This window comes from Triturus cristatus, chromosome 1_1, assembly GCF_964204655.1.
Source record: "Triturus cristatus chromosome 1_1, aTriCri1.1, whole genome shotgun sequence".
Taxonomy (NCBI): Eukaryota; Metazoa; Chordata; class Amphibia; order Caudata; family Salamandridae; genus Triturus; species Triturus cristatus.
The window spans coordinates 8,693,396-8,713,328 of NC_140579.1; the positions used below are offsets into that span (position 1 = coordinate 8,693,396).

General features: G+C 52.0%; 1 long non-coding RNA gene across 1 annotated transcript in view; it reads left to right on the forward strand.

Annotated features, from left to right (window-relative positions):
• LOC146869099 (uncharacterized) overlaps positions 1-18,669 on the forward strand; it is a 220,748-nt gene extending 202,079 nt beyond the window's left edge. The window contains exon 3 of the long non-coding RNA XR_014961168.1: positions 14,688-18,669. This is a non-coding gene — a long non-coding RNA (uncharacterized LOC146869099). The remainder of the gene's footprint in view (positions 1-14,687) is intronic.
• The last annotated feature ends 1,264 nt before the right edge of the window (positions 18,670-19,933 follow it).

The window sequence follows — 19,933 nt, forward strand, 5'->3', positions numbered from 1 at the left end:
TGAGCTTACCCCTCAACCAACCACGGCAAGTCACTGGAATTTAGAGAAAGGACTGCAGTGCAGACCAGCAAGGTCTGAGGGACTCTCCCAGTGAGGGTAAGTCAGGGCATGTCTGGAGCAACCAGGAAAGCCCAAGCAGAAAAGGAGTTGCCTTCGTGGGGACCTGCTAGCCAACAGGCTAGTGATCGCGAAGGAGCCTCGAGCGGTCGCACTTGAAGCTGGCCCGCGGGTCACTCGTGGAGTGGAGGCCAACAATCTTCGGTGCAGGAGGTGCTCAAGGCTGGGGCTACTAGGAGCCCAAAGCACAACTTCGAGGAGGACCAGGAAGATAGTGTTGTTGCAAAAGTTCACGGTGTCCAGGGGTCACGGTTCCATGTCACCCACGATAGCCACGAGCCTCAGCTTTGCTGTGGACTCAGGGTAGTCTCGGGGAAGTCTGGAAATCCACCTCTGGTGATGCAAAAACTTTGGCGTCCGGCGGGAGCTTCAGCAATGCAGACCGGTCAGTTGCTTCTTTGGTGCCTGCCAAGCAGGGGAGTCACTCCTTGACCCCAAGGGAGATTTCTTCAGTCTTCTAGTCAAAGTAGAACATCGATGGTCCAGGATATATGTAGCAGAGTTTCGTCCAGGGTAATTAAAAGTCCTAGGGACTGGATTGCTATACTTATAGTAAGTTTAGGGAATGGACTAACTCTAAGGCCCCACCTATGGGTGGGCCAGGAAAGAGGGGTGGTTACACCCATTTCCTTTGTGCAGTTTCGTGCCAGAGCAGGGGCAGGTAGCCCCTGCAACCGGTTTGAAATGGGCTATGCACAGGAACAGCAAACGTGCCCCCAGTGCAGGACTTCAAAGCACCAGAGAGTGCTCCCGCCCAGCCCCAATACACATCTGCCTGTCTGGGGAGGTGGTCACACCTCCCTTCGACAGGAAACCTATTGTCCAGGCCTCCCCTGCCGGAGTTTCAGTTAGCAGCAGGAGGCCAGACCCGTGTCTGGGGCAGAGGCAACCATTTTGTGATGGCAGGGTTCAGGAAAGTCCTACCGGGTTTAGCCAGTGTGAACATGTCTATCCCTCTAGAAGGGTGGAATGCTACCCCCACTGCCAGAACTGGTGGGGGGGTAGTATTCCAAAGCGTTTGACACCAAACACGACATGTTTTGATGCAGCCATTCCAAAGTTAGCATTTACCGCGAGGTTATAATGCACTTAAGAGTATATGGTATGGCTGTATCACAGAACAGCCATAAGGAAGTATTTCCGAAAGCTGCAGAGGGGCTCAGCTCATGCTTGGGCACCGTCTCACATAAAACCAAGCACTCTGCCTTCAGGATTGTCAAGGCCTGCCATAGGAGTGGCTTATAGGTTTATATGTGTCCGTATATATGTGTGGATATAGGTAGCTTATACCACTGTAAGGGGTGCAAGCACACCCTTACCCAGGCTGCAGTAGCAGACCTGTGGTGCCATTTTGGAGTGCTTCCCAGGGGTGGCATAATATATGCTGCAGCCCCTGGTAGGCCTCTGGGGTACTTATGCCCTAGGTACATAGTATACCATATACTAGGGGCTTATAAGGCACTCCAGAATCCAATTAGAAATGTACATAATGTACATGGAACCATTTTAGAGAGGAAGCAGCTAGGCTGTGGGCCTGATTAGCAGGGCCACAGCCAGACTAAGGTCTAAAAACAGTGAAACACCAGCAAAAAGTGGGGGTACCCATGTGAAGCAGATCCTACTCTCCTACATGCTGCCATATATGTTGTTGCTGATGGTTTTTGGCCAGTGGATTTGGAGGATTTTCCTCATACAGGTGTTGATGAAAGTCTGGCCTTTGTTGGTGGTAGCCACTGTTCTCCTTCAAGTTTCTGCTCCAGACAGAAGGACCGATTTTACATTGGTGTTAAAAGCCTGATGTTGGTTTGCAGCGTTAGGTCCTTGGAGCTCCAAATCTTCTCTACCTGAATGAAGGCAGCCTTTCATTTGCCGATTCTTGCCTTGACGTCGGCGTGTGTGCTGCCCTTCTAGTCTATGACACTGCCCAGGAAGGTGAAGCCCTCAACCTCTTCCAGTGCATCGCCTGCAAGAGTGACTGTAGTTGTGCTGGCCGTGCTAGCCTTCAGGATCTTGGTTTGCCCCTGTGGATGTTGAGGCCAAGTTGTGCTAATGTGGCTGCTATATTATGTCAACCCACATTAATCTATTATTATACACGCACTCACATCAGCATGTTTATCTAAATTAATTCATAACAATGATTCAATCACAATGAAAGTGTTATATTAAAAAAAGAATTGTTTTACAATCAACAGCACCTTCCATCATAGAAAACTCATTGCACATGTCTCCACCCGGGCCCTGGGGATCTCTTTTTCTTTTTTTTTTTTATTTAGATTTACTGGTGTCATACAAAAAGTTTATACAAATTCATTATATAGTTATTCCTATTAAACCATAAAAGAAACACATTACAAGTAGTAACCATAATAAATACATATAATACAAAGCCAAACTATTAAAATGATAATAAGGCAATAGTACTAAACCATACATAATCGGGAAATAAATAAAGCAATAATTAGACGCTCAAAATCCTCCAAATGGCAAGTGGTGCCCAGATGTTTCTTCCTAATTCCCTTAATTTTTTACCTTTTAACTCCTATAAGCAAGACTCAATATTGTGCACTCCAAGCAGCCTTGCAATCCACATTTGAAAGGTGGGAGGGGAGGAATCTTTCCAGCCTGCTGAAATAAGGATACGCAGCACAGCAGTAGATATAAAAACCAAGGCTTCTGCAGCACTTCCCAGCTCCAATTTCCTATCTACGCCTAGCAGCATCAGGATAGGGGATAAAACAATCCTACAATCTAGCAGCCCCTCCAGAAAATTTGAAATTTCCCATAATATCGTGGATAGCTTATCACACTGGTGGAACATGTGGATTAGATCCGCGGGACCATTATCGCACCTAGGACACTTATCGTTCTCCACCAAGCCCCAGGCTTACAACTTCGCCGGAGTAAGATACAAATTAAACAGCGTTTTGTAGTGCTGAGCCCATAGGTTAGAAGATCGAAATAGTTTCTTATTTAATGCAAGTGCTAGATCTACATCCACATCAGGATCGCCTAATTTCCCTGCAATTGCAGATTCTGTTTTCTGCAAATCGTCCTGAATACCCACCAATAGATGGTTATAGACGAATTTTATTTTATTACCCCCCTTCCATAAATAATCAATCAAGGGGAAGCGTCTTGTTACAGAGATCCTCGGTCTAAAGGCCATCAGCGTTTGGAGTAGCTGTCCGTACAGAAACCAATGGTTAGACGGAATCCCAAACTTGTGCTGAATCACTTCAAACCTGAGGACCTCCCCCCCCCCTCCATAATGTCCCCTATAGTTCTAATTCCATGTTCTTTCCAAAACGGGCGATTCCTGTCCATGACTACATTTGTCCTTCACTGGGAACCAAACACCCAATTGTAGCGCCTGACTCTCAGAGGGTAGCGTTTCAGAGCAGTCTGAGGCTTACTCAAGGGAGGTGGTGTGGGCTAGTAATCGCCATTTGCAAGTGCACAAAAATAACACTCAATAATTGATTGTCCAGTCTGTACTTTGCTTTATAAAAGTAAGAGTACATTTATTAAACACACACACAACTCAATACTATGCATCAATTTACAAACATAAGCTGTTGGAATTACTTTGTGACATTGCATAACATCTCCACCCTTCCCGCAAAGGGGGGGTGGGGTCTAGTACCACCACTCCCATGTATGCACATCAACTTGCCCCCAATGCAGATAGTTAAACATAACCTGGTGCGAGGGCCCTGCGCACTGGCACCATCCCAGTGGCGACCCACCCCATTACCTCAACAAGCATTAAAAAGGGGTAAACCTGCCTTGGTGACACATGACCCTGACTGATCATCTCCTACTGACCATAAAGTATTTACCTCTATATCTTAAGGGCTAGCAGTCTGGGGGCTTCACCTAAGCGCAGCAGCAAGAATCCATGTTTACGCACACTTTAGAATGACAGTACTCATCACCTTGGTTGATCATTTGAATGCATTGTAATTACAGCCCCTAAGGGCATCACAGATGAAATCACAGGATTGCGCATATACAGCCAGACACCCTAGCAGGACTGTCTGGCAACATAGCCCCACTTGGCTTATGACATCTCCTTACACATGTGACTTACAGTCCCTTCAAAAGAAGTACTCCTGGCAACTACACTTCTCCTGCAGTGCGCCTCTTCACTTTAAAAGGAATCACAGGTAAAAGCATGGGATTACGTAAATACAGCCAGACCCCCAGGCAGGAAGGTCCAGCAACATAACTCCATTTAGCTTAACATCACCTTACACAGGTACTTCACTTTATACATGTGACTTTCAGTCCACCTAAAAAGAAATAACCTATAGTAAATGCATTTTGGTGCAATTACACCACGTCACCTCCAGGGGATTCACTTCTTCACACATCCCCAACTCAGCCCTTCACTTCATGATGCACTTCTCCACACAACCACAGCTGTAGAACAAAAGTTCCAGCCTAGAATGTGTTTAAATGCCAGCTGAGCCCTTGAGGGGTAGGTTCCTTTAGGTCCCCATGACACTGAGGGTGGGACTTTTCTTCGTGCTGGGGGGGAAGACTGCGCTTATCCAGCAGCTCCCCCCAGCACCTTTTCACAAGTGAGGGTGACCCCCCTCCTCTGGGGGCCACAAAGCACCAAAACGGCAGGTTTCTCCGTGCTGGTGGGGGCCGGGGGGAAGACTGCGCTTCTCCAGCCGCTCCCCCAGCACCTTTTCACAAGTGAAGGTGACCCCCCTCCTTTGGGGGCTACAAAGCACCAAAACTGCAGTTTTCAAAATGCCTGGCGAGGCATTATGGGGCGCTTCATGCTCCTCTTTACCAGCCCCAGCCACTGGGAACACTCTCCTCTGCCCTCTGGGTCTCTGAGAGGGTAAATTCTCCCTGCGCAGAGGCCCCTGCTTCTGTGCACCAGTCCTGGGCTCTTCTTCTGGTGCTGATAGGGTCCTGTGGGCAGTCAGGGGGTCTCTCTTTCAAACTGCTCATTGCGCCAGGCTCCAGCACCTTCAGCCTCAGCAGACCACACCCCAGAGAGAGCTTCTCTTCCTGTGCAAGCACTTTTTAAAAATTGAGTAGGGGGCTGGCAGGAAGTCTCTGTTGGTCCTATCAAACAGCGACACATCACATCCCTGGCCCAGCTCCCTCCTTCTTGTCCAGCCTCTGGGTTTGTTCAAAATGGGGTCGTCCAGGGTTTCTGGCCACATGTCTCTGAAGCCCCTTCTGCCCACGCTGCCTTCCCTCCTTGGTGCAGCCTGGTGCCTGGCACCCAGCGACAGCAGTTGATGGATTGGCCTGCAGCCCCACTCATCTTCTCTTCATGGAGAGGAGGCCCTAGCTTGTGGAAGAAAGGTTATCAATCCATCCAGCTGAGGTCAGCCCTCAGCCTGGGTCTGGTCATGGCTGGCTCAGAGAAATATGACAGTTCTGGATGACCCAAAAGCAGTACAAATATGACTTTGGACTCTGCAGAATACTTCTTTTCACATTGGCTACATTGGACTTAAGTGCGTGTCTGGAATCTGTAGGCCTAATGGAAGTTAATCTAGCCCCTGGCTCCACATTCCCATAGGGGAATAATGAAGTGAAAAAACAGTAAGACACACTGACTCTCCCTGGCATGTTTCTTTCCAGTGTATAAAGCCTATTCCATGTCACCACCCAATACTGCATAAGTCCTGCCACACCATTCACTTTGTAGCTGCTCCTGGACTGCGCACGCTAGGAATCTCCCCCGCGCAGCCCATACACGTGTGCACACGCATGTACACATGTGTCTGCATGTAACCAGCCCGGTGTCCCTTACTCCAGCTGCTGAACAGTGGCCTGGTCAAGCCAGGGGAACACCAGTAAAATCCCCATGCAGTCTCTAACATCCAGAGTTCACTGTGGGTGAGTCCCAACTTATAAGGCTCCCCCACAGTAAAAGCTCAACAATTAGGTGCTCAAAAAGCGAGCGGTCCATAGTGTCAGAACCACCTCCTAACAGGAGGGTTCTAGAGTGTAGAGAGCAGTGACGAGTGAAGCAGAGTAGCATGTAATGGAGTGGCGTAGAGTATTGTAGAGTGGCACAGAGTGGAGTGGCATAGAGTGGCTCAGGGTGAAGTAGAGTGGCATAGAGTGGAGTGGTGTAGAGTGCGATCTTTGCCGTCGTCATCGCCTCGCGGGCCTCACAAGCTACTGACAATGAGTTATTGGAGCTCAAGCAGGGTAATTGGGACTTGGTAGCTTATCTTGCTCATTTTAATAAGTTAATTGTGGAATCGAAGTGGCCAGAAGCCAAGAGAGCAGCAATTTTTTATAGGAGATTAAAAGACGAACTTAAAGATGCATTGGCACAGATTCCAAGAAGACCAACCGAAGTATCTGAATTGATAGATCTAGTGTTGCAGATCGATCATCGTTTGAGTGAGCGTCGACATGAAAAAAAAGAGACTTTCGCACGCTCCCACCTCGTTTTGACTATAGGTTTCACACACGTTATAGTTAGGAATTAGCATTTAAAAAACCTTGCAAATTCACTGAAAAAACCATAGGTTTGACACATGTTGTAGTTAGCAGGACATTTCACTCGTGAAAAACCAATGAAATTCCCCCGTTATAGTTAGTGCACGCAATTATAACTCACGCGACCGCAATCCTCTGCTGATGACGTCAGAAAAACAACTAGAATGCCCTGATCTCCCGTCCTACCTTCCATGCTCACCGGAAGGGAGCGAGCTGCCGGCAGGCGGCTGGTGATGGGGCGGGGGGGGAGGGAACTGGTAGGCGGCCTTGCTGTTGGCTGGGATAGCCCGGTTGTCCTGCAGGAATGCCCCTAGGCCTTGTTAGGGGTACTGAGGTTGGCGCCCTTTGCCCCCTCCCCCCTGCTTTTGGGCTGGCTCTGCCCTCCATGGGGGTGTGGTCTTCCACGGGCCTGTGCTGGCCGGCGCTGCCCACAACTAGCTGCCCCTAGCCCCTGCCCACATGCTCGAGGGCAGGGGCCGCGGACACGATGCGGCGAGAGTTTGGGCCCACAGTGTCAAGGATTTGGGCTGCGCCCCGCACCCACAGCTGAACCTGTATCATGGGTTTGCTGACGGCCTGGCTCATGCTTTGGGGGCCCAGGGAAACCCCGTGTTCGGCGGTACACTGCGCCGACAAACTTGCTATGCTGGGGCTAAATCTAGAATGAATGGGAGCTTCTAAAGACACCCGACCCCTCGGCCGTCATTAAATGGAGCGGGTCAGGCACCCGGTTGGGCTGCGCTTTGTCGTGGTTTCAACATGTTCCCTTGGCTCTCGCTGTGGTTCCCCCGCTGTTGTATTGCATGGGACCCTGAGCTGGGAGGCAGCATCGGGTGACTGAGTTCGCACTGCGAGGGTGCCAGGTAGGTGTTATGGCCACTGGTTGGCACTATTACCTACTTGGCTGCACGTAAACGTTGAAATCTATTTATCACGGATGAGACGGGCTATTTAAAGCGCTCCAATAACTTCGGGGCGAGCTCGCGCTATATAAATAACACAGGCGGCATGCTTAGACGGGCTATTTAAAGCGCTCCAATAACTTCGGGGCGAGCTCGTGCTATATAAATAAAACAGGTGGCAAGCTATTTTCAACACATAATTGCGTTGAACACAAATTAGCCTGTCAACCCCTCCAGCCATTTGTGCGTTGCATGAGTGAAACACCGGGGCTCACGAAGTGGTCGGGAGAGATAAGTTTCGGGCCCGGGAGGTCGCGCCCGCATTTGCGGGGGCGGGGCTCGCGAGATCGGGGACGGTAGAGCACGAGCTCATGTAAAGCGCTCCAATACCGTCGGGCCGATGGCGCGCGACATAAATATGCAACAGGTAATCGTGGCTGCCCATATAGGCAGATGCACGATATCGGGGCATGGCTCGCAGGTTTTGCGCCGAGACACCTGATCACGCAATATTGCACTCGGGAACGGAGCGCACAGTGCCTAGAAGTGATCATGAACTAAATACGAGCTTAATCATGGCGTCTCTAATTCTGCGCTGTGTGATTTTGACGCTGACGAAGCATCCCATCGGGGCAAAAAACACTTCCCGTCACGGACGCGTTGCACCGCCTGCAATGTCGGGAGTGGACGTGGTCCGTCGGCTGCATAGCCACCTCTGGGCAGGAAACCAGGGTTCGTGCCTCGGGGGTCGCGGCCATTCGGTACGAATCTTGTAAGTTCCCCGTGCTTAAAAGGTGTAATGTAAATAAGGTGCTCATGTAAAGCGCTCCAATACCTTCGGGTCGAGTTCGCGCCATATATTTATGCAACTTGTATTTTTGGCTTCCTATAAGGCGGATACATGATACAAGTGCATGCATGGTTCGGGACGGGGAGCGTGTAATATATTACGATTCTCTTAAGCGCCCCCTGTTTGAAGGTGTAATGTAATTACGGTGCTCATGTTAAGTCCTCCATTACATTCCGGTCGAGTTCGCGCTAGATAAATATGCAACATGTAATTGCTAGTCTCCTATAAGGCAGATACGTTACACAAGTGCATGCATTGTTCACATTACGCGATTGCAGGCATTACTAAACCCCCCGCACCTCAATGGTTAATCGGGTGCGGTGTTCGCGTGATTTGGCACAGGGATCGTGTTATATGGTACGAATCGCTTACGCTACCCGTGCCTGCATGGTGTAATGTGGATACGGTGCTCATGTAAAGCGCTCCTAGACCTTTGGCGTCGAGTTTGCGCTATACAAATAGGCAACTTGTATCTGCAGGCTTCCTATAAGGCAGACACTTGATACAAGTGCAGGCATTGTGCACAAGATTTTGCTCCAATACCTTCGGGTCGAGTTCACGCTAGATAAATATGCAACGTGTATGGGCTGGCTTCCTATAATGCAGACCATGATACAAGTGCAGGTATTAATTTGCTCGTGCCCACATTCGCGCGCATCAGGTGATTCCGGGCATTACGACACCCCCTGCACCCGATGTGTTATTTGGTCGGTGCTAGTGTCCGGCGCTCTAATAATTTTGCGCGCATCACGGTTGGAGCTAATCACTAATCCACCGTGCCCGAATAGGTATGCTAATACGGGGCTCATGTACTGCACTCCAATACCCTCAGGCGGGTTACGCTGTGACTCCGGGCAGATAAGTTAATTAATATCCACGTGCCCGATGATGTATGTATGTACGGCGCGCCATTACCTTCGGATAGAGTTCGCGCTGGGTAAATCAGTGAATATCGCCGTATGATCACACTGCTATACCTTCGGGTCGAGTTTGCGCATATAAAAGTGCTATTCACGGCAAGGGTCGCGCTGCCCGATCCTGACCACACGTGATCACGTGTCCCTCGTCTCCAACCTTTTGCTGAAGGGGGGCTTGGTTCGTGTGTCATTGTTGTTGTCGGCAACAGATAAAGTATCAGCGTGTGGGTAACAGGCATCTGCTCTCCAGCAACTCCGTGCCCTGGGAGCACGCGCGTTGCCCTAATTCTGAGGCCCACCCATAAAGGGGCCGAGTAGCAAAACAAGTAAATAGGCTCCGTAGGCGGGCCTCTGGCCTTACAGATGGGTGAAACCACCATCATTTGGGGATAGGCCCAGGTAAAATAGGGCCTTTTCTGGATGTCTAGAGGACCATTGCGGTTGCGGGTACCCCCCACCGGATTCATAGGTCGCGTACTGTCACGCCCAGGGTGCACTAAATCCCCACTTCAATGGAGCAGGAATTTGGCACCGCTGGGGATGCTCTGGGTTGGCGGGGGGCACCCCCCCGCCACCCTCCTACTGAGGAGCATGATGGGAGGGGCGTAGTAGGACTAACTCAATCCTCTAGGCTTGAACTTTACCGACAGCGTGCAATGCTTAAAGCCAGACAGATTCCCGTAGCTGGTAGACCTAGGGGGTTTCATCACTGAGGGATCTGTAGGGGCATAATTCCCATAAGGAATAAGGGATGGTGGGCAAGGGCAAGAGTCGCCCCTTGCCCATGGTCACACGCTGGCAGCCAGGAGCACTCCTGTGCTCCAGGTTGAGCAATCAGAGGGGACTGGTCAAAGGTTAAGTAAAACCCTTCTCGCCGTCATAGCCAAAGAGGGCAGGCCCAGAATTGTGAAGAGGGTAACCAGCCCGCATGGGGCGCGAATAGTTCTTGGCGCATCTCCCCAGGCCCATCGGGTCCTCTCTTGCAGCAGACCCTATCCGGTTAGGATAGCGACTGGGGCCTTGGGGGCATAGATGGGGCCATCTACAACACCAGGAGCTGTTGCTCACTGGTAAGTCTTGGGCCTGTGGACGTAAGGGATCCCACAGGGTTTGAGTCCCTCTAGCGCTGTCACACTGCCTATGAGGTGGCAGAATTGCAAACCCTTCTTTCTGCTTGGATGGTTCCCTTCCAGCTAGCGCAGGAAGCCCTAGATAGGAAAGGTTGCAGGTAAGACTATAGCGGGTTGGTGGGGGGCCCAGGCTGCGACGGTAAGCCGCCTCCAGGGCTGTGGCGGAGTTACAGGGCGTTCTGGAAGCAGGCCGGTACAAAGGGTACCTCTGCGCGGCACCATAGGGGGTGCCTGAGCCAAAACCGAGGAGCCTCAAGCGAGGTCCCGGAAGCCGTGTCGGCGCCCCGCTAGTCCTGCGGGCGGTTGTGGGCCTGAACAACCGGGGGCTTGCTATGCGACGCTCCGCCCCGAGAGGGGGGGCGTGAGTAGAATTACCAACGGCACGTGATCGTAGAAAGAATCACCTGGAGGGCAGCAACGGCGGGCATCGCTCCCGCGCTGCCCGGCTCATCAGGCGGGCAGGCGACCCAGTTGGTTGCCTGCCCTTGGATCGCCCGTAAGATAACCCACCCATTACATATACTGGAATTATGTAATAAACCTGCAGCATTGTTACCCAACACCAACTGTCTTGTGTGTGTCATTTGGGTAACCTACTTATGGGGGAGGGGGGACAGCGGGGTGCCCCTGGGGGTACTATGCCGCTGACCGCGGCCCCCGCTGGGGGCCAATCGGCGGTCGGCGCCTAAGTGGCCCCGGTCACCCCTCCCCACCCACTCCCACTGGGCGGGGCGGGGACGCAGACCAGAGCTCCCCTCCTCGGGCTGGCCGGAAGTGACGCATAATGTGTGTCACTTCCTGGCCCTGGTGTGAGGGGGAGGCTACTGAGCCTTCCCCCACCTTCCTGGCGACCTCTTTGTCGCCCGCTTCGCCATTTCCCTCCCTACCGCTTACCCGGCGTAGGCGTTGGGTGGGGGGGGGGGTTTCTGAGCGTTGTAATGTTTTCTTTTTTCGTTGCAGGCGGAGTTACAGGGCGATCTGGAAGCAGGCCGGTACAAAGGGTACCTCTGCGCGGCACCATAGGGGGTGCCTGAGCCAAAACCGAGGAGCCTCAAGCGAGGTCCCGGAAGCCGTGTCGGCGCCCCGCTAGTCCTGCGGGCGGTTGTGGGCCTGAACAACCGGGGGCTTGCTATGCGACGCTCCGCCCCGAGAGGGGGGGCGTGAGTAGAATTACCAACGGCACGTGATCGTAGAAAGAATCACCTGGAGGGCAGCAACGGCGGGCATCGCTCCCGCGCTGCCCGGCTCATCAGGCGGGCAGGCGACCCAGTTGGTTGCCTGCCCTTGGATCGCCCGTAAAATAACCCACCCATTACATATACTGGAATTATGTAATAAACCTGCAGCATTGTTACCCAACACCAACTGTCTTGTGTGTGTCATTTGGGTAACCTACTTATGGGGGAGGGGGGACAGCGGGGTGCCCCTGGGGGTACTATGGTGCAGGAAACCAGGGTTCGAGCCTCGAGGTCGCGTCCACATCCTGTGATTTTGGGCAAATCACTTAATCTCCCCGTGCCTAAATATGTATGTAAATACGGTGCTATGTAAAGCGCTCCAATACCTTCGGGTCGAGTTCGCGCTATATAAAATATGCAATTTAGCATTTCTCAACGGCCGGAAAGAGCGATTCCTGGTCCCTTAAGAAACGCTAAAGGCTTTCGTACATCCGGCCCCATCGCTTCGTTTCCTCCCCTCATCTCGGGGTTTCACTCTTTCTTCTCTCCTCGGTTCTCAACTCTTTATTCTCTTCCCATCTCTCGTCGTCCTTCTCCTCTTGTTTATTCTCGCCCCCCCTCTTGTTATCTCTCTCCCGCTCTTCTCCCCGCTGTCCTCATCCCTCCCTCCCTCCCTCATGCCTCGTGTTCACTCTTCCTTCCTCACTCTTCCCTCTCTTCTCCCCGCACTCCTCTTCCTCCCCCCGTCCATCTTCCTCGTCGCTCTTCCGCGCTCTTTCTTTTATTCACTTTCACCCCTGGGTCACTTTATAATCCGAGAGGTGATTTTCCCGCCATGACAGGAGTTGTCGAGCCGCAGACAGAGCGGGGTCTTCTCCTAAGGAGAGGGGGGTCTGAGGAAGGGAGAGAGCTGCAGACAGGAGGCGGGAGAGAGACGGGAGGAGCCAGAGTGAGAAACAGAAGGAGGGAAACCGAGTGAAGGGAAAGAAAGTACGGAGTAAATAAGAGAAAGGAAACAAGAAAGAAACAAAAAGAAATGAAACACAAGGAGAGAGTGAAGGAAGGTAAGTGGTGAGCAAAACACGTGCAGAGAAAAAAGTCAGATGGAAAAGAAGGGACGAGTGTGAGGAAACGGGGAGAGAGTGAAGAAAAGCACAGGAGAGTGAAGAAAACCACAGGAGAGTGAAGAAAAGCACGAGAAAGTGCGGGGGAGAAGCAGAGGAGCGCGACAGCGGAGGGAGTCAAACATGAGACGGGGATAAACCCGAGGAAACAGAAGAAGGGAGGAGGGAGGGAGACAGGAGACGTCCATCGGGAAGAAAGAACTGAGCAGGCAAGAGACACCATCACAGAGCTGCAGTCCCATGAATAAGACACTCAGTCATCAAGGATAGAGTGAGTGAAAACACAAGGGTAAAAGGGAGGAGGAAGGTGAGGCCAAGGGTCAGAGACAGACAGGGGGGCGAGGAGAGGAGTGATGTCCTGCGGGGGCACAGGGAGGGGTCCAAGAAAGGGGGGAGCGAGGTGAGCCTCAGAGACAGTGGGGGTGAGGAGAGAGGTGGGGCTCTGGTGAGGGTCAGAGAGGGGGGGCGAGTAGAGAGGTGGGGCTCTGGTGAGGCTCAGAGACAGTGGGGGCGAGGAGAGAGGTGAGGCTCTGGTGAGGGTCAGAGAGGGGGGGCGAGGAGAGAGGTGAGGCTCTGGTGAGGGTCAGAGAGGGGGGGCGAGGAGAGAGGTGAGGCTCTGGTGAGGGTCAGAGACAGTGGGGGCGAGGAGAGAGGTGAGGCTCTGGTGAGGGTCAGAGAGGGCGTGCGAGGAGAGAGGTGAGGCTCTGGTGAGGGTCAGAGAGGGCGTGCGAGGAGAGAGGTGAGGCTCTGGTGAGGGTCAGAGAGGGGGGGCGAGGAGAGAGGTGAGGCTCTGGTGAGGGTCAGAGAAGGGGGGCGAGGAGAGAGGTGAGGCTCTGGTGAGGGTCAGAGACAGTGGGGGCGAGGAGAGAGGTGAGGCTCTGGAGAGGGTCAGAGAGGGCGTGCGAGGAGAGAGGTGAGGCTCTGGTGAGGGTCAGAGAGGGCGTGCGAGGAGAGAGGTGAGGCTCTGGTGAGGTTCAGAGACAGGGGAGGGCGAGGGGAGAGGTGGGGCTCTGGTGAGGGTCAGAGACAGGGGAGGGCGAGGGGAGAGGTGGGGCTCTGGTGAGGGTCAGAGACAGGGGAGGGCGAGGGGAGAGGTGGGGCTCTGGTGAGTGTAAGAGATAGTGGGGGCGAGGTGAGGCTCTGGTGAGGGTCAGAGAAGGGGGGGCGAGGAGAGAGGTGGGGCTCTGGTGAGTGTAAGAGATAGTGGGGGCGAGGTGAGGCTCTGGTGAGGGTCAGAGACAGGGGAGGGCGAGGAGAGAGGTGGGGCTCTGGTGAGTGTAAGAGATAGTGGGGGCGAGGTGAGGCTCTGGTGAGGGTCAGAGGGGGGGCGAGGAGAGAGGTGAGGCTCTGGTGAAGGTCAGAGACAGTGGGGGCGAGGGGAGAGGTGGGGCTCTGGTGAGGGTCAGAGAGGGCGTGCGAGGGGAGAGGTGGGGCTCTGGTGAGGGTCAGAGACAGGGGAGGGCGAGGGGAGAGGTGGGGCTCTGCTGAGTGTAAGAGATAGTGGGGGCGAGGTGAGGCTCTGGTGAGGGTCAGAGAGGGGAGGGCGAGGAGAGAGGTGGGGCTCTGGTGAGTGTAAGAGATAGTGGGGGCGAGGTGAGGCTCTGGTGAGGGTCAGAGGGGGGGGCGAGGAGAGAGGTGAGGCTCTGGTGATGGTCAGAGACAGGGGAGGGCGAGGGGAGAGGTGAGGCTCTGGTGAGGGTCAGAGACAGGGGGGCGAGAGAGGTGAGGCTCTGGTGAGGGTCAGAGACAGGGGGAGGAGGAGAGAGGAGGCCGCACAGGTACCTTCCGTGTCTGGCACAGGGTTAACAACGCGCCCTGATATCTCACGTGTATGAGACAGAAGGACAAACAGTCTGGATTGTTAGCTTTGCCAGTGTTTGTTTATTATTTCAGATGTTTGTTGTACGAGGTTGAAATGTCAAGTGCTGCACTCTGCTGTGATTGGTGGTGACCTCTGACCTCTGCTTCTCTCCCCTGCAGCTGCGGTGACCCTGGATCCAGACACCGCTCATCGGAGGCTCGTCCTGTCCGAGGACGGAAGGAGCGTGAGGATGGGAGACAGACCAGGGATTCAATCCTGGCATCATTGTCCTGGGGAGGGAGAGGCTGAGCTCCGGGAGGCATTACTGGGAGGTGGAGGTGGGGGACAAGACGGACTGGACCCTGGGGGTGTGTGACGAGGCTGCGAGCAGGAAGGGGGAGATCTATCTATCACCTAAGAATGGATTCTGGACAGTGCGGCTCAGAGATGGTGAATACAGAGCTCTCGCTGGACCCTCCACCGTCCTGACCCCCCGTGTGCCCCCCAGGGCTGTGGGTCTCTTCCTGGACTATGAGGCGGGCAGGCTCTCGGTGTACAATGTGGATGACCGGTCTTTGCTGCACACCTTCTCCGGGGGCTCCTTCCCGCCCACCCTGCGGCCCTACTTCTATCCGGGACTCAGGGATGGAGGGAGGAATGCGGGGGCGCTGCGGATCCTGGCGGAGACAGGACAGGAGTGAGAGGGGGGAGACCCCCACAGATGAGGGGAGAAGAGACCCTCACAGATGAGGGAAGATGAGACCCTCAGCAAAGCCAAAATCTTGGTTGCAAATATAACGTTTCTTTTCTCTTCACTGGAGCGCACTTTAAACAGCCACAGCCTTCCTTGGGGAGGACTCACCAAAACAAACGAGCATTGGCAAAAGCTTTTTCTTGCATTCTCGGTTATAACTCAGACTTGTTGGCTTGTTGACTTGTTGGGGTTTGCATTTTGCCCGTGCAGCGTTGGGAGCTTGTTCCTAATTTGTACCACAACGACAGAGGCAGCATCCTGTTCAGGAGCCTTTTCACATTTAGGGCCACGTGTCCGACCATTTTAATTTGCGAGTCTCTAATAGCAATTTTTGCGACTTGCAATTAGGGACTTGCAAAATGCGATGTACAAATGTGTCTCGGGCACATTTAACGATTTCCAATGGGGTCGCAAATGACCCACCTCATCAATATTCATGAGGTATTTCACAATTTGCGACCCATTGGGAATGGTCTGTAATCACAGGGATGGTGGCCTGCTGGGATCAGCAGACCACCATGTCTGCGATTGCTTTTTAAATGATGCAATCTTTTTATTGAAATGCAGTCTATTTGCCTTAAAGGAAAATGGATGCATTTCAAAAGTAAAAATGAAAAGCTATCTCATTATTTTTAAGAGTAGGCAGTGGTTCATGGGGCCACTGCCTGCTCTTAAAAAATGTTTGCGCCCACATTCACAAAAGGGAAGGGGTCCCTTTGGGGTAAAGAGGTCCCTTGGGGACCCCTTTGCATTTGTGAATGGGTTACCACCTCCTTCACGGAGTCGGTAAAATATGAATGTTTTGCGACCGTAATGCGGGCGCAAAACATTCATACATGCCCCTGCGACTCGCCATCAGGAAAGGATGCACTTGGCATGTCCCTTCCTAATACGGACTTGAAATCCCCATTTTGCGAGTCGGTAACAGGTTACCAGCTAACCAAACTGGGTTGGCACATGCTGGCAGCTGTTTTAGGGGTCACGAACAGCCCAATTCTCCGTTTGCGACAGCTAGAAAAGTTTGTACATCTGGCCCCCTTTTCCAGGACTGCGAGGCCCGTCTGGTGCTATGAGGATGGGCTGCACAGCCACAGGTGGGTCTTCATTTACAGCACATGATTGACATGTGAAGGTCGAAAGACTTACCGGTTGATGGCCCTCATTGAAAAAACAAGCATTGTCAAAGCTATTAGGATTCACCTTTGGGGCCTATTGACTTTGTCAATGCTCTTTGACAGTGCTGTGTAGCTTCAGCGAGACCGTGTTCAGCATGGCCAAATGGAAAAAAGGCAATAAAATGCACAAAGGTGCAGCCATAATGACTTTCATGCAGTAGGGTGCCGAGAGGGTGCCGCTCGTAGGCTCTGGAATTTGCTTTCTACCGGCTGGGCTGTCACTGAGGAGCGGATCGGCAGCTTCTGAAGACGATACCCTGATTTTAGAGGAGGCGGTGTTTTATTGTGAACCTTTTTACATTCGGGACTGCGAGGACCAGGGTGCCTTGCCCAATACTAACCTGCTGCACCTGGTTCCTCTTCCCGACTCCTCCCCCGCCAACTACTTTACGCCTCGCGGCCCCCGCTTCGCGGCTGCCGCTCGTAGGCTCTGGACTTTGCTTTCTACCGGCTGGGCTGTCACTGAGGAGCGGATCGGCAGCTTCTGAGGACGATACCCTGATTTTAGAGGAGGCGGTGTTTTATTGTGAACCTTTTTACATTCGGGACTGCGAGGACCAGGGTGCCTTGCCCAATACTAACCTGCTGCACCTGGTTCCTCTTCCCGACTCCTCCCTCCGCCTATTTAGCCCACACGTGGTCTCGCGTATGCGGGACGCGTGCAGGGCGTAGTCCGGGGCGAAGCCCGGGCAAAGGGCGGGCCCTCTTAGGCCCTCCGAGGCCGAGTGAGGCCGGGCAGGACTTATCCCCTTAATTTTAATTCCCCTACATTTATACTTTTTGTTAGCATTATTGCTATGGCCCAGGGTCTGAATAATGCCATTCTAGAAAAGCCGGGGGGGTCGTTAAATGGTACCCTGGACTGTTATTTTACAAGGGTTCCCACCGACCGTGATAGGGAATCAATACTAGAAGAGCGTAGGGTCGAGCGCCGTCGCTTGGTTGAATGTCTGAAAAATAGGGCTCCAACAGATCTTATGCTCCATGCCCTCCCCTCTAGTGGAGGAAGTTCTAGTGGTATCGACGACCTTACATCTTTAGAGAGTGTTCCACTCCTACTACGTGATTGTGCACCTACAGCTAGTCCTTCTAGTTGAACTTCTTTAGCCGTGTGCGGTTTCTGATCTGAAGATGGGTTAAAGGCCTGTAGGGCTGGGGCAGAGTCAGGCAGGCTACCACAGAAGTCCACCATGATACAGTTGAACTTCTTTAGCCGTGTGCTGTTTCTGATCTGAAGATGGGTTAAAGGCCTGTAGGGCGGGGGCAGAGTCAGGCAGGCTACCACAGAAGTCCACCATGATACAGTTGAACTTCTTTAGCCGTGTGCTGTTTCTGATCTGAAGATGGGTTAAAGGCCTGTAGGGCTGGGGCAGAGTCATGCAGGCTACCACAGAAGTCCACAATGATACAGTTGAAATTCTTTAGCCGTGTGCTGTTTCTGATCTGAAGATGGGTTAAAGGCCTGTAGGGCTGGGGCAGAGTCAGGCAGGCTACCACAGAAGTCCACCATGATACAGTTGAACTTCTTTAGCCGTGTGCTGTTTCTTATCTGAAGATGGGTTAAAGGCCTGTAGGGCTGGGGCAGAGTCGGCCATGTTATGGCTCTGCAGTCCGCGCTGGGCCTAGGCTAAAGTTGTTCATCGGTCTGAAGATGCACCCTTCCAGCCAGCAGCCTCCCACCCCTGCCTCTTGTTATCAGAAGCTGCTCAGAGATTTAACTGCTGGTTCCCGCATCCTGACACTGACAGCTTCCAGTTTGGGGCTGACGTGTGTGCACAGAGGGAAGTGCTAAGCATGCACCACATGGCACCGAGCTGCGCACTGTAATGAGGAGAAGAAACCGGGACAAGTCGTCTGCACTATTAAGCGGGTTTAACGCCTGGTGGCTTTTAAACGCTACATGGCTATGGTAATGTGCTCTTTTTGATACAACACTTTCTGTCAGTGCTTAATTCGTGAAGAAATAAGTGGTGGGGCCCTCGTCGAGAGACCACTGCAGCTAGCACCACCCTTTGCCTCTGCCAGAGCTGGCAAAGACAGCACCAACACACTACTAATCATCACTCTCTTAAACGTGTGAAAATTCCAGGCCCCCAAAGCTATAACAAGCATTTGCAATGCAATCGGTCTCGCATTTCTGAAAGTTGGAGGTATTGGTGTTATAAGTGATATTGTTTTATAGTTATGTGGTTTGCAAATAAAGTTGTGAAGCATGAAATAATGTAACCTACATATGGAATCCTTTGTCGTAAATTTGTTACCATAAGGACCACAAAAAATGACCTATAACTATTTACACTGGTAAATATAGTAAAAGTGTTGGATTCTATGAAAATTTCACAGTTTCACTGCAACACGAGCTGAAACTGTCATATAATTAGAGATATTTTTGGGAAAACGTTAATCTCACGAAGAACATTTACAAGCCAATGTGGTGAGAGGGGAAATATAAACTGAAACGAATGAGGAACATGTTTCCAAACGGTTGGGACTGTTCCTCAACAAGCATGACAGGTGGCAAACTCAAAACTTAGTCAGTCCCTGGACGAGCTATCGCTTTCTCGTTTTTGCTCACACTCGCTGCCACCAACGCCACTTAAAGGACCTTTAAGGTTGGAGCATTCGTGCGGTTTCCACATGAACTGCAGTGGATACAAGGTACGTGAAAGTTGAGCCGAGCAGGCGCTGCCTTACACTACCCAGCTTGCAAGAAAGTGGGGGCACTCATGGGGTGTGGCAGCGGGGAGGGGCTTGATTGGGGACTCGGAGGACAGCTGATCTCCTGCATGCCAGCAGTGCTGAGTACACAGTAGGTGTGGCAGAGCACCGTTTGCTTTACTTTTCTTTCATAGTTCCAAATGTGTGTGTAGTAAGTACACACGTATCCACGTCCAGATGTGTCAACTGGCAGCATGTCACGAAGGTGGATTCCAACCCTGATGTTTAAGTCAACTGCACTAAGTATTCTGGGAAATGTAGGCCTTCAGGCTGAAATCTGTGAAACAGGGCCACGTTGGAAATCAAAAGCAGCCCTGATAACAGGTCACTGCTCAAACAATAAGCATTTGCAATTCAATAGGTCTCGCAATTGCGAGATTTAGAGGTATTAGCATTGTAGATGACAATACCTTATTTATTTACAATGCCAATGCCTCATACTCTCACAAATGTGTGACCTTTGTGGCACTCGTGCTTTAGCTGTAAACATTGTAAGCTAAAGCACGGGTGCCGCAATTGCTTAAAATGTAAAGAAATAGATTTGTTTTCTATTTCTTCACTTTTAAGCAATCGCGACACTCACAATTTAGCTTATAATGTTTACAGCTAAAGCGCGAGTGCGGCGATTGTAACAAAAGTAAACAAATAGAGAAAAAAATGTTGGCCACACTTTTTTTTCTATTTGTTGACTTTTGTTACTCTCGCCGCACATGCACTTTAGCTGTAAACATCATAAGCTAAAGCGCGGGTGCGGTGATTGCCTAAACGTAAAGAAATA